This window comes from Pistacia vera, unplaced genomic scaffold (assembly GCF_008641045.1).
Source record: "Pistacia vera cultivar Batoury unplaced genomic scaffold, PisVer_v2 Contig757, whole genome shotgun sequence".
Lineage (NCBI taxonomy): Eukaryota > Viridiplantae > Streptophyta > Magnoliopsida > Sapindales > Anacardiaceae > Pistacia > Pistacia vera.
The window spans coordinates 194,610-205,535 of NW_022196620.1; positions in this window are offsets into that span (position 1 = coordinate 194,610).

Sequence of the window (10,926 nt, forward strand, 5' to 3'; positions counted from 1 at the left end):
ACTGAATTCTTGGTAGTGGATTGCCCATCCGCTTTTAATGGTATCTGGGGGCGACCTCTGCTAAGAAACTTCAAGGCAGTCACTTCGATATACCATCTGAAGATGAAGTTCCCCACCACGATGGGGATAGGCGAAGTTAGTGGATCTCAACGCGTATCTCGCGACTGTTATATGAAAGCAGTACAGATGGCGTGTAGAGGGAGAGGTATCTCGCGCAGCATTCCCAGACAGACAATGGCGATCAGTTGGATCGAGCCGCGGCCTAGTTCAACCGAGGATAATATGGATCCTCGTATTCAGGAATGCCCTTCCAGTGGGCCAATTGAGGATTTGTCTGAGGTATTGGTCGACCAGAGTGAGCCAAGCAGAGTGTTAAGGATTGGGAGCAATCTCAACCCCTAGCTTGCCACCAAACTGACCAGCTTCCTCAGGAAAAACATCGATGTGTTTGCATGGTCACATGCGGATATAGTCGGGATTAGATCGGATATTATTTTCCATGCATTGAACATCGACGGTGAAGCCAAGCCGGTTCGCCAAAAGAGAAGAGCGATGGATCCGGACCGGTATGCTACCCTAAAAGTCGAGGTTGATAACCTCCTCCGAAACGAATCCATCTAGGAAGTGCTCTATCCGACCTGGGTTACTAACCCGGTTTTAGTAAAGAAGCCTAACGGCAAATGGCGGACCTACATCGACTTCACCAACCTCAACAAGGTATGCCCAAAAGATAGCTTTCCCCTGTCCAGGATCGACCAGCTCGTGGATGCCACCTCAAGGTACGAGCTGCTAAGTTTTATGGACGCGTACTTGGGATACAATCAAATTATGATGTATGCATCGGACGAAGAGCACACATCCTTTGTTACAGATCGGGGGTTGTACTACTACAGAGTTGTGCCCTTCAGCCTCAAGAACGCTGGCACAACTTACCAGCAGTTGGTTAACCGAATGTTCTTTGAACAGATTGGAAGATCGATGGAGGTCTATGTAGATGACATGCTGGTCAAGTCGCATGTCACCTCAGATCACATAGCGCATCTCGCTGAGATGTTTAACGTCATCCAACGATACAAAATGAAGCTAAACCCCCTCAAGTATTCGGAGTATCATCAAGGAAATTCCTAGGATACATGGTTAATCAACGGAGAATTGAGATCAACCCCGAGAAAATCTAAACTCTCCTCGACATGAAAAGCCCGACCAACAAAAAGCAGGTCATGAGCCTCAATAGGCGAATAGTGGCACTAAGTCGCTTCATATCGAGGGCAACAGATCGCTGCTTGCCGTTCTTCAATGTTCTAAGGGCCAATAAAAAGTTCGAGTGGACCCCAGAATGCGAGCAGGCATTCCAAAGTATTAAAGAACACCTCGAGAAGAGGACAGGGTCCAATGGCCAATGTATTATGTGAGCAAGCGTCTGTTGGATGCCAAGATGCAGTATCCGGAAATGGAGTGGTTAGCCTATGCCCTACTAATCATTTCCAGAAAGTTACGACCTTACTTACATGCCCATACGATCCATGTAATGACTAATTACCCACTCAGGCAAGTCCTCCAAAAGCTGGAGGCGTCGAGTAAATTGTTTAAATGGGCCATAAAATTAAGTCAGTTCGATCTGAAGTACAAACCGAAATCAACTATCAAAGGGCAGGTTGTTGCCGATCTCATATCAGAATTCTCATACCTTCCGACGACGAGTCGGAGCAACAGCCCAGCGAAGTCATTCAGGAAACTGCTCTAAATCTGTTGACTTGGAGCCTCTACGTCGATGGATCATCAAACAGAAAGAGGGCCGGGGCGAGACTTCTCATTTTGAGTCTGGAAGGGGCTCGCATTCATGGCATTCTCCGGTTCGGGTTTAAGGCAACCAATAATGAGGCCGAGTATAAAGCTCTGCTCGCTGGACTGCGGTTAGCCATAGAAATGGGCGCAACCACGATTAGTATCCACAGTGACTCTATGCTAATCGTTAACCAGATTTTGAGAGAGTACCAAGCCAAGGAAGGTAATATGATCAGTTATATGAAGAAAGCCAAGACCGCACTTGAGCCGTTCAAGTACTTCATGATCACTCAGATTCCCGTGCGGCCTTTGCTGCTCCCTTATCCTCGAGCCGCGCCATGGATAGGAGAGTGTCCCGCCAATCCTCCGAGAGGTCAGACATATCAAGCTGCGGATTCTTCGGCCACAAGGCGTAGATGGACTCGATAGCCATTCAGTAGCTTTTGCCTCGATCTCTGTTGCTTGGGTCCGCATCTCTTCGGTCAGTGAAGTAACCTTTCCCTGACTTACCTGGAGCTCGGCCTCAAGAGCCTGCCTCTGCTTCTCACTCCTGCTCTGCTCATAAAGACCATTGGAGGATCGTTTTGAGCTCCTAGTCTTTTTCGCCAACCTCCTTGGAGAGTCTGGCTGCAGTCTTTTAGAGCTCCTTTACCACCTCCCCCTGCTTCTCGAGCTCGGCCTTTTGAAAGTCCACTGTACGAAGAGCCGCATTCCTTTCACCCAAGTACTGATTCACCGACTCCGTGGATAACTCTTTCTCTGCTGCGGCAGCTTCCAGGTCCCACTTGAGCTTTGCATTTTCTTCCTTCAGCGCGACCTCTCCCTTAGTAGCTCCTAGCCGAACCTTCTGCAGGGACAGTTACATGGAAAACAGGGCCTGCAAACAAGAAAGAATAGCGAGTCAGTATCAGGAGGTACAAAGAGAAGTCCTCGCTGAGGATAGCTCGTTTACCTTGCTTAATTGCTGGATCGATGTGGACATCAGGTCCACGCCGTTGGAGCCAACGAACTCCTTGAATGCTTCCACAAGTCTGCACTCCAGCAAAGTGAAGACTATCAATTGTAAATGCTCCGGCAGGCTTCCCATCGTGTCCAGCACAGGAGTATCCTTGTCAGTGCCTCCGACAGAGGTCGTGTCACCTGCCGGTTCCTTACCCGATCTCTGCCCAACACCTTGCTGTGATCCCCTGGGCTGCTCGCCCTCAGATCCGGGTTCTGACTCTTCAACTTGGATTTGCTTCCTCTTCTTGGGCCTCTGAGCCATTGTCTTTAGTCTTGGGCGAGCAGCCGAAGGCTGAGAAGTGCCTATAGGTCGGACTTGGGCACCCGTCGAAGGTTGAGAAGTCTCAGAAGGTCACACCCGATGTTGCCCCTTCAACTGGGAGTAGCTTTGGTCGCCCTGGCAGTCCTCACTCGAGGGAAATTGAACTATCTTGCTCGTGACGACCCGGGCACCTTCGAGGGCACGTTCACTGCATAAGAATGTCGTTAGTAAAAACAGTTCATTATACGATTGAGAAAGAGTGGTCGCAACTTACTCATTGGGGGTTCTAAAGATGCGTCTACGTTAAAGAAACCATCTCCACAAATTCACAATTGTCACGAGCTTCTTCGCGACGCGACTCATTTCGTGTAAGAAGCTGAAGTTTACGATTCTGTTCGGGTCCACGAGCAGCCCTAAATCGGTCGTCTTGTTAACTACCAGAAAGAAACAGGTCGTTAGCAAAATCACATCAAAAAATAAGAATTCGTCAAGGGAAAAGAACCTACTCGGGCGCTAAAGCGCCAATGGCCATCATAACGAAAGAAGAAAAACTTCGTTTTGTAGGCCCCCGCATTGCTAGGGTAGCTATGTATCCCTGCAGCTATGGAAGGTCACCGGGACAAGTAATAAGAATCCTTGTCCTTGCTCTTTTTTCAAGAAGTATGAGCAGCCGAGCTCCACCGCAGTTAGCTCACCCAACCCGTTCTCATGACATGCGATGTACATGGCAACAGCAATCATGTACAGCGTGAGTTGCATCGACGCGATCTCGAAATGATCCAAGACTGACCTGACAAAAGGGTGGAAAGGGATCAACCCCCCACCCTTGAAAATTTCCTCGGAGATCGCGGCCAACCCACTTGGCAGGTATTGACCCGAGTGCATGTTATTGCAAAAAACATCCACGCTGATATCATACTGTTCTACTGCCCTTTCGAGCTCTTTCCCAGTAAGCACTGAGTAGACCTCTCGAACGGGACTCGTAGGAATGTCAATATCCTGCATGGACGAAGTGGCCCCTTCTTCGGATCCAGTCATTGAGGGGTCCATCCTACTACAGTCTGCAAAAGCGACAAGTAGGGGGTTATTTAACCCTCGTATACTTTCGTACGATGACGTGGAGGGAAACAAACACTTCCCCTCCTAAATCCCAGAGAAACCCTAACTAGATGTTTCGAGCCACCATTCATGGCTTGAATCCAGCAAAAACATCTCCTCTCCGATCAACCACTAGAAGCCGACATCATTCATCAACTACTGGGAATCAAAAATAAAAACAGGAAACAACCCTTACCTCAAAGTATGAAAATGAATCCTTCTGCTTCGAATATCAGGTACGTGTGGATTTGGAAAGCAAAGAACCCAAGTTTGCGAAAGCCGCTTGCTCTCTCTGAAAAGATGAGTACAGTGACATTGCTTGAGATGGACCTGGGTTTTATAGCAAAAGAAATGGCGCTTGGCTTTCCCGAAATCAAACGATGTTTGGGCGAAAAGATGTATCTCACCGTTGATCGCGGCCACGTGTTATAGATCCACGGGGAGGTGTAACCATCACGTTTCAAGAAAACCAAATTGTCGCCCTTCTACGTTAAAAAAACCAAACGACGGCACATTCTCCCACCACAGTAAATGCGCCCCAATCTGCATTTAATGCTCTAATAAGGGATGTCGTTTCAGTATGCCACGCATTTAATACGCATAGCTGGCATTTATTACGCACAGGACACGTCTATCAGAGCAGGGGCTGTTTCATTAAATGCATCCATTATGAAAATACGACAAGTAACACCTAAAAAGGCAGTTACGTAGAATACTCGTCGTTTGGCCAGTCAAAGCGACGCGACTTCTCGATTCTACCCTATTGGTCGCGAAGCGACATGACTAGACGAGTGTTCAGTTCGGAAATAGCCCAATCCCTTGTCCCGAGTTCCAAGTACAGTCAGGTCGTATACTTCAGAAAAACGAAATCACAACAATGGGGTGGTCTAAGATCAGGTCGTTCGCCCTTGAGCAATGACTATACCAGGTCGCGCGCATATAAAAGTGCAGTCTCGACCTCTTACCAATCAGGTCGGGTAAACCAAAACCTTCCCAAGGCCGTCTTGTCAAGACATGATATGTAGTTTCCAAGATTCGATCCTCAAACCTTGAAAACTATGAGACTTCTGTTATGCCCAAAGAAGGCATGGCTGACGTAAGGCCCAGTCAGCATGCAAAAGTCAGAACATGAGAACACCCGCGGCCAGCCAAAGGTGGCCACATTATATAATGACAGAGACGGCATGCTCCTGTCAGGACGGTGGGTACGCGTCGGTCCAGCCAAGAGCTATAGCAACTCCACGTGTCTAATCCCTACACCAAATCACGTAAATCACTATGGAAGGTGGGCAATAGGACATAAAGAAGGATTTGCACGGATAATCTCATCAACTCACAGATTTAGTAATCATAACCTTAATCCATCCCACTATAAATTGAGGGTTCCTCTCTTATTTGAGGATTTAGCTAACCTTTTCCTAGAAAAATAACATTCACTCTCTTGTAATCATTTGTAAGTCAGTCTGCTGAATGCGACCTAACCACTATTATCAATACAAAAATCAGTGGACGTAGGACTTGCTTCTTTAGCATCCGAACTACTTTAAACACTGTTCTTTACTTTTACTCCCTTTTCCCCTTTCACGTGTGTCTCCTGGGCCAGTTCAGCGTCTCACACGTGCGTTTGGTTGGTGTAAAAATCACGCATCAACAGTAATGAATAATGGTTCGACATCTTATCAAAACGGTGTTGTATTCACTAAAAAGAAGATTACAATATTACAATTGTTAATGAATAATGGTTTGGCATCTAGTCTCTCATAATTCTATAGTATAATCTAAAAAGATTTGCATCCTCTTACAATTAAAGAAATGGTTCGGCTACTTGCTATAATTCTATAGGGCAATGAATAATTGTTCAGCAATTGGACTCTTGTAATGCTATAGTAACATGTAAATAGAGTTACATCTTCCCTCTTACACTAAAACAATAGAGTTTGACAGCTACCTCAAAATGGTTCCAATGAATAAAAATGGTTCGACATCTGACTACAATAACATATTAGTCAATAAATTGCAACAACGCCTGAAATTTTTTCATTTCTAACAAAACATATATAGCAATAATAAATTGCATTTACAGAGGCATAGATAACTAAATACATTACCTTCGGTAGCATGTAATTTGCAACATCGGCAACAAATATTATGATTCAACTAAAAGTATATACCCACATTAAAATATATATATATAACTGGTCAAACCAAAAGAAAACAATTACAAATAGCAATTAAAAGTTCAATACCTCTTTCTTCACATAAATCATGTAACAGAGTGATAATATATATATATATATATATATATGCAAAGAAAATAACAATAGCAGTAAAAGAATTGAGCTTACCAATGTCATCAATAATACCGGTATTTGAGTAAAACAGAAGTGTTGGATTACCATCGCCTTATAAGTTGATTTTCGAAAGCAAGTGATAAAATTCGGAATATATAACAGCATATAAAGATTAACGAAGGCGACTGCAGCAAACGCGCCATACAATGCATTGTCGATTTTAAGACAATTATCCTTGAAATTGATCACATATGTTGATGCTTGATTTTGACATAAACNGCTTCAATTTCTTCGGTGGATGGAACGTAAAACTCATTTGGGGAAGACATTATAAATTTATGATAAAATAATAAATAATTAAAATGAAAAGAAATTAAATAATAATATGAAATTATGATGATATTGAAAAATAGAAAAAAATTTGAATAATATAAATAAATTATAAATATAAATTGAATGAGAAATTGATTGGAGATTTGGAGTAGAGAGATTGAGAGAATGAAAGAATGAGAGATTGAGAGATTGGTGTGAAAAAATTAAAGGTTTTAGGGTTATTTATAGTGTAGTTGTGGGGGGGAAAATGAAAAAAAAATTTATATTATATAAATAATAAATGTAACCGTTGGCACTTGGCAGTTACCGTTGGCTGCCAACGGTTATAAATTAAAATATAACCGTTGGCAGCCAACGATTATTTTTTTTTTTTTTTAATAAATTTTGTAAAATTTTTTTTAGTTCTTGAATTTATACTTATTTTAGGGGGTTTAATGTAATTTTACAAAGGATTAAATTGGTAAAAGACAAAAAACTTTTGGGCCCAGGCCCGGGCCTTGGAGGAGGGCCCGGTGGAGGGTCCGGGCCCTTCTCCTTATAAACGGGACCAGGCCTCCTAGGACCGGTCCTCCCAGGACCGGTTTTTGGAGCTGGGCTTTTGGGCCCGGTCCCAAATGCCCAGCTCTACCTAAAAGTGTAGAAATGACAAACAATCACCTTCCGTTAGGAATTTCTGTCAGTTGAAGGACTAAAATGCCCTTGGAAGTCTTTAAAAAAAAAAAAAAAAAAAAAGGGGTCATCCCCCAGTAACAATCGTTTCTTTCTCGCCTCTTCTCTACCGATTCCTCACCCACACCGCCGCTCCTTTCTCCCTCCATCTTTTCCACAATCGTCGGTCCTCTCTCTCCCACCGTTACCCACAAACCCCCACCCTCTATCCCTCCCTAAGCAACGGCCGCCCCTTTCTCCGTCCCTAATCCACAGCCACCGTTCCATTCAAATTCTTATGGTTGCAACACAAATTCGACATTTTTGGCAAGGAACGGAAGGACAAAGAGTTAAATTTTGATATGGTGTCTCTTTTCGTTAAGAGATCTCATGGCTTTCAACGAAAACTATCACCTTCACCAGCCCTCACTCTCTTCATTCTCAGGCCATTCTGTTACCGGACTCACCATGATAACTTTCCCTCTACTTTTTCTCCATCATCATCATCATCAATGGGTCCGGCACCGCGGCAATCTTTTGTCAAAACAATCTGCTCAAAGGTCCTGGAATCCTATTACAAACAAACCCATTTCTTATCATCTCCTCCCAATCTCAATCTTTACAAAGACACCGATTCTTTGACCCACGAACAGGCCATTACTGTGGTTGCTTCACTCGCTGATGAAGCGGATTAGATGGTGGCACTCAGTTTCTTTCACTGGGCGATCGAGTTTGCTAAGTTTCGTCATTTTACGAGGCTTTATATAATGGCCAGCCACGACGTTGATTACTAATCGGAATTTTAAGAGAGCCCATGAGGTTATGCAGTGTATGGTGAGGAGTTTTGCTGAAATTTGGAGATTGAAGGAGGCGTTTAGCATGGTTATTGTCTTATTGAGGTTTCAAATCATGGGCTGTCGTTGGTTACCGGCACTTTTAATTGTCTTATGGGGGTTGCTTGTGCAATGGGTTTGGTTGGGGTCGCGGAGACAATGTTTGAAGAAATATGTGAAACAGCAGTTTGTCCTTATTCTTGTAGTTATAAATTTTGATGGTTATTGCATATTGTAGAATGGGTAGAGTTAGAGAGGCGGTACGTGGTTGAGTGCAATGATTGAGAGAGCACTTCTTGTTGATAATGCTACATTAACATTGATTATCACTGCTCAGAAGGGTTTTGTGACAAGAAGATTGAGGCGAGCTTGAAACCGAATTTGATCAATTTCACGGCTTTGATTAATGAGTTGTGTAAGAAGGGTAGCATTAAGCAAGCGTTTGATTAATGGGTTGTGTAACAAGGGGAGAATGGAATGGTGGCTGTGGATTCCGGTCGGAGGAAAGGACGCGGCTGTTGGTTAGAGAGAGATAGAGGGTGGGGGTTGTGGGCAGGGGCGGATTCAGCCCCTTTGAGGGTAGGCTTGGGCCTACCCTCATATTTGAAAAAAAATTATTAATATACAAGCCATAAAAAATTATTAATTAACATATATATCCAGACTCACCTTCATATTTTTAAAAAATAAGAACTATTATACATACTGTATATATAGGTTTACAAAAAAAACTTGTAATATATATTTCAAGCCCACATCATTTTAAAAGTTTAAAACTCTCTCCAGTGTTTTTCTACACGGCTTTACTTGTTTTTTATGATTTTATCCCCAAATTCTTTACTCTCTCTTTCTCATGTTATTCGCTCTTAAAATTTTTGAAGACTGAAATTGTTAAATTGTCACTACTCAAGGTGCCATAATTAGCTCCGTTTTCTGTTTTATCGATTTTAGGTACGTGTATTGTTTATTTCAATTTAGTTTATTTAAGGATTGAATCATTTTTTTTTTCTTTTTGAGGTTTTTTATTCTAATTTGAGAGAAAAAAGATATTAATCTTGTGAGTTTATTTTATATTTTCTGTCTAAGAATGAATTTGCTTTTTTAAATTAAAACCTTAACTATATTTTAAAGGACGTTATTCTTCACCCTTTATCTACCACTTTCCTACATTTTAAATGTCACTGTTCAGTTGTTCAAAATTATTAAAAAAATTTGAGTTACTATCTATGTTTATACTAAAACAATTTCCCTTTTTTTATTAATTCATATTAAAAGTCAATGCAACGTTGACTTGATTTAAGTTTTGGTTGACTTTAGCTTAATTAAACTAGGTTTAATCAACGCTATGAAAATTTATATTATAATCTTTGAAAGCCAAAAATAAAAATATTAAAAGAAGGTTTTGTTCAAGTTTTACTCAACACTTTTACTCAAAATTTTGTTTCTCATATATTTATTCAAGTAAGAAAATATTGTGTTATTGTATATTCTTTTTTCCTCAGATTCTTAATATTATATTATTATTTTTTTATTAAGGTTTGATTTTTTTTAAAGTTTTCACTAGTTATTTGACAAATAATGGCGGAGCCGCGGAGGCCCTCCCTCGACAAAAATCCTGGATCCGCCACTGGTTGTGGGTAACAGTGGGAGAGAGGACCGACGATTGTGGAAGATGGAGGAAAAAGCGGCAGTGTGGGTGAGGAATCGGTAGAGAAAAGGCCATGTAAAGAAAGAAGCGATTGTTAGTTTGTTACTACTTACAAGGGGTGACTGGTTGGGTTAGATTTTTTTTTTTTTTTTAAATTAATATATACATTTATTATTTCACATAATTAATAATTCAACATTTTAATGGCCTAAATTTAACTAAGTGATTTAAATTCATAAGCCGATATTTTTTTTTTTTTTTTGAAGCCCAAATAATAGTATCTTTTACAAACTTACTGGGACAAATTGGTCATTTCACTAATTCACAACAACTTCATGTATACCAGTAATTTAATGTAAATGATGTGGTTATTTACGTAATTGATTGACTTACCATAATTAATTATAAAAACTATAATATCAAACTTTTAAGGGCATTTTAATCTTTTCTTGCCCTTGAGCTCGCAAAAATTCCTAATGGAAAATGATTTTTTGTCATTTCTAAACTTTTAGGATATCAAATTATCTTTACAACAAACCATGGGTGGGTGAATATCGTTTGCGCATAAAAGATGAGAGAAAGAGAGTTGAAAGTGAAGGGATCTAGAAAAAGCAAGGGTATTGTGGGATGCATAGGGATGGCAAATCTTGGGTTCAAGGCTGGGGATCAATAGACTCTCGCAAGTTTATGTTAGAATTTTCATTTTTTTTTTTTTTCTAGTTACGATGATTGACCATCCCTTGATACAACCCAAACTCAAGACCGAAACACTACCATGCGTCTCTGTTATAATTTGAGCTAAAAGAATTTTTAACTATCGTAAAATTTTGGTACTCATCCAACTTCTTCTCTTCTTTAGCATATGCGATACTAAACGTAACCAAATGGTATGAAAGCCTAATGTAGAATGAAGAAGTGATAGATGTTTGTTTTTAGCTTCATCTATACCTCTTTTAGTTAATTTATTATCGATATGATGAATTTATTTTACTAGAGGGAACTTTATTTTTTCAACATGACAATGAT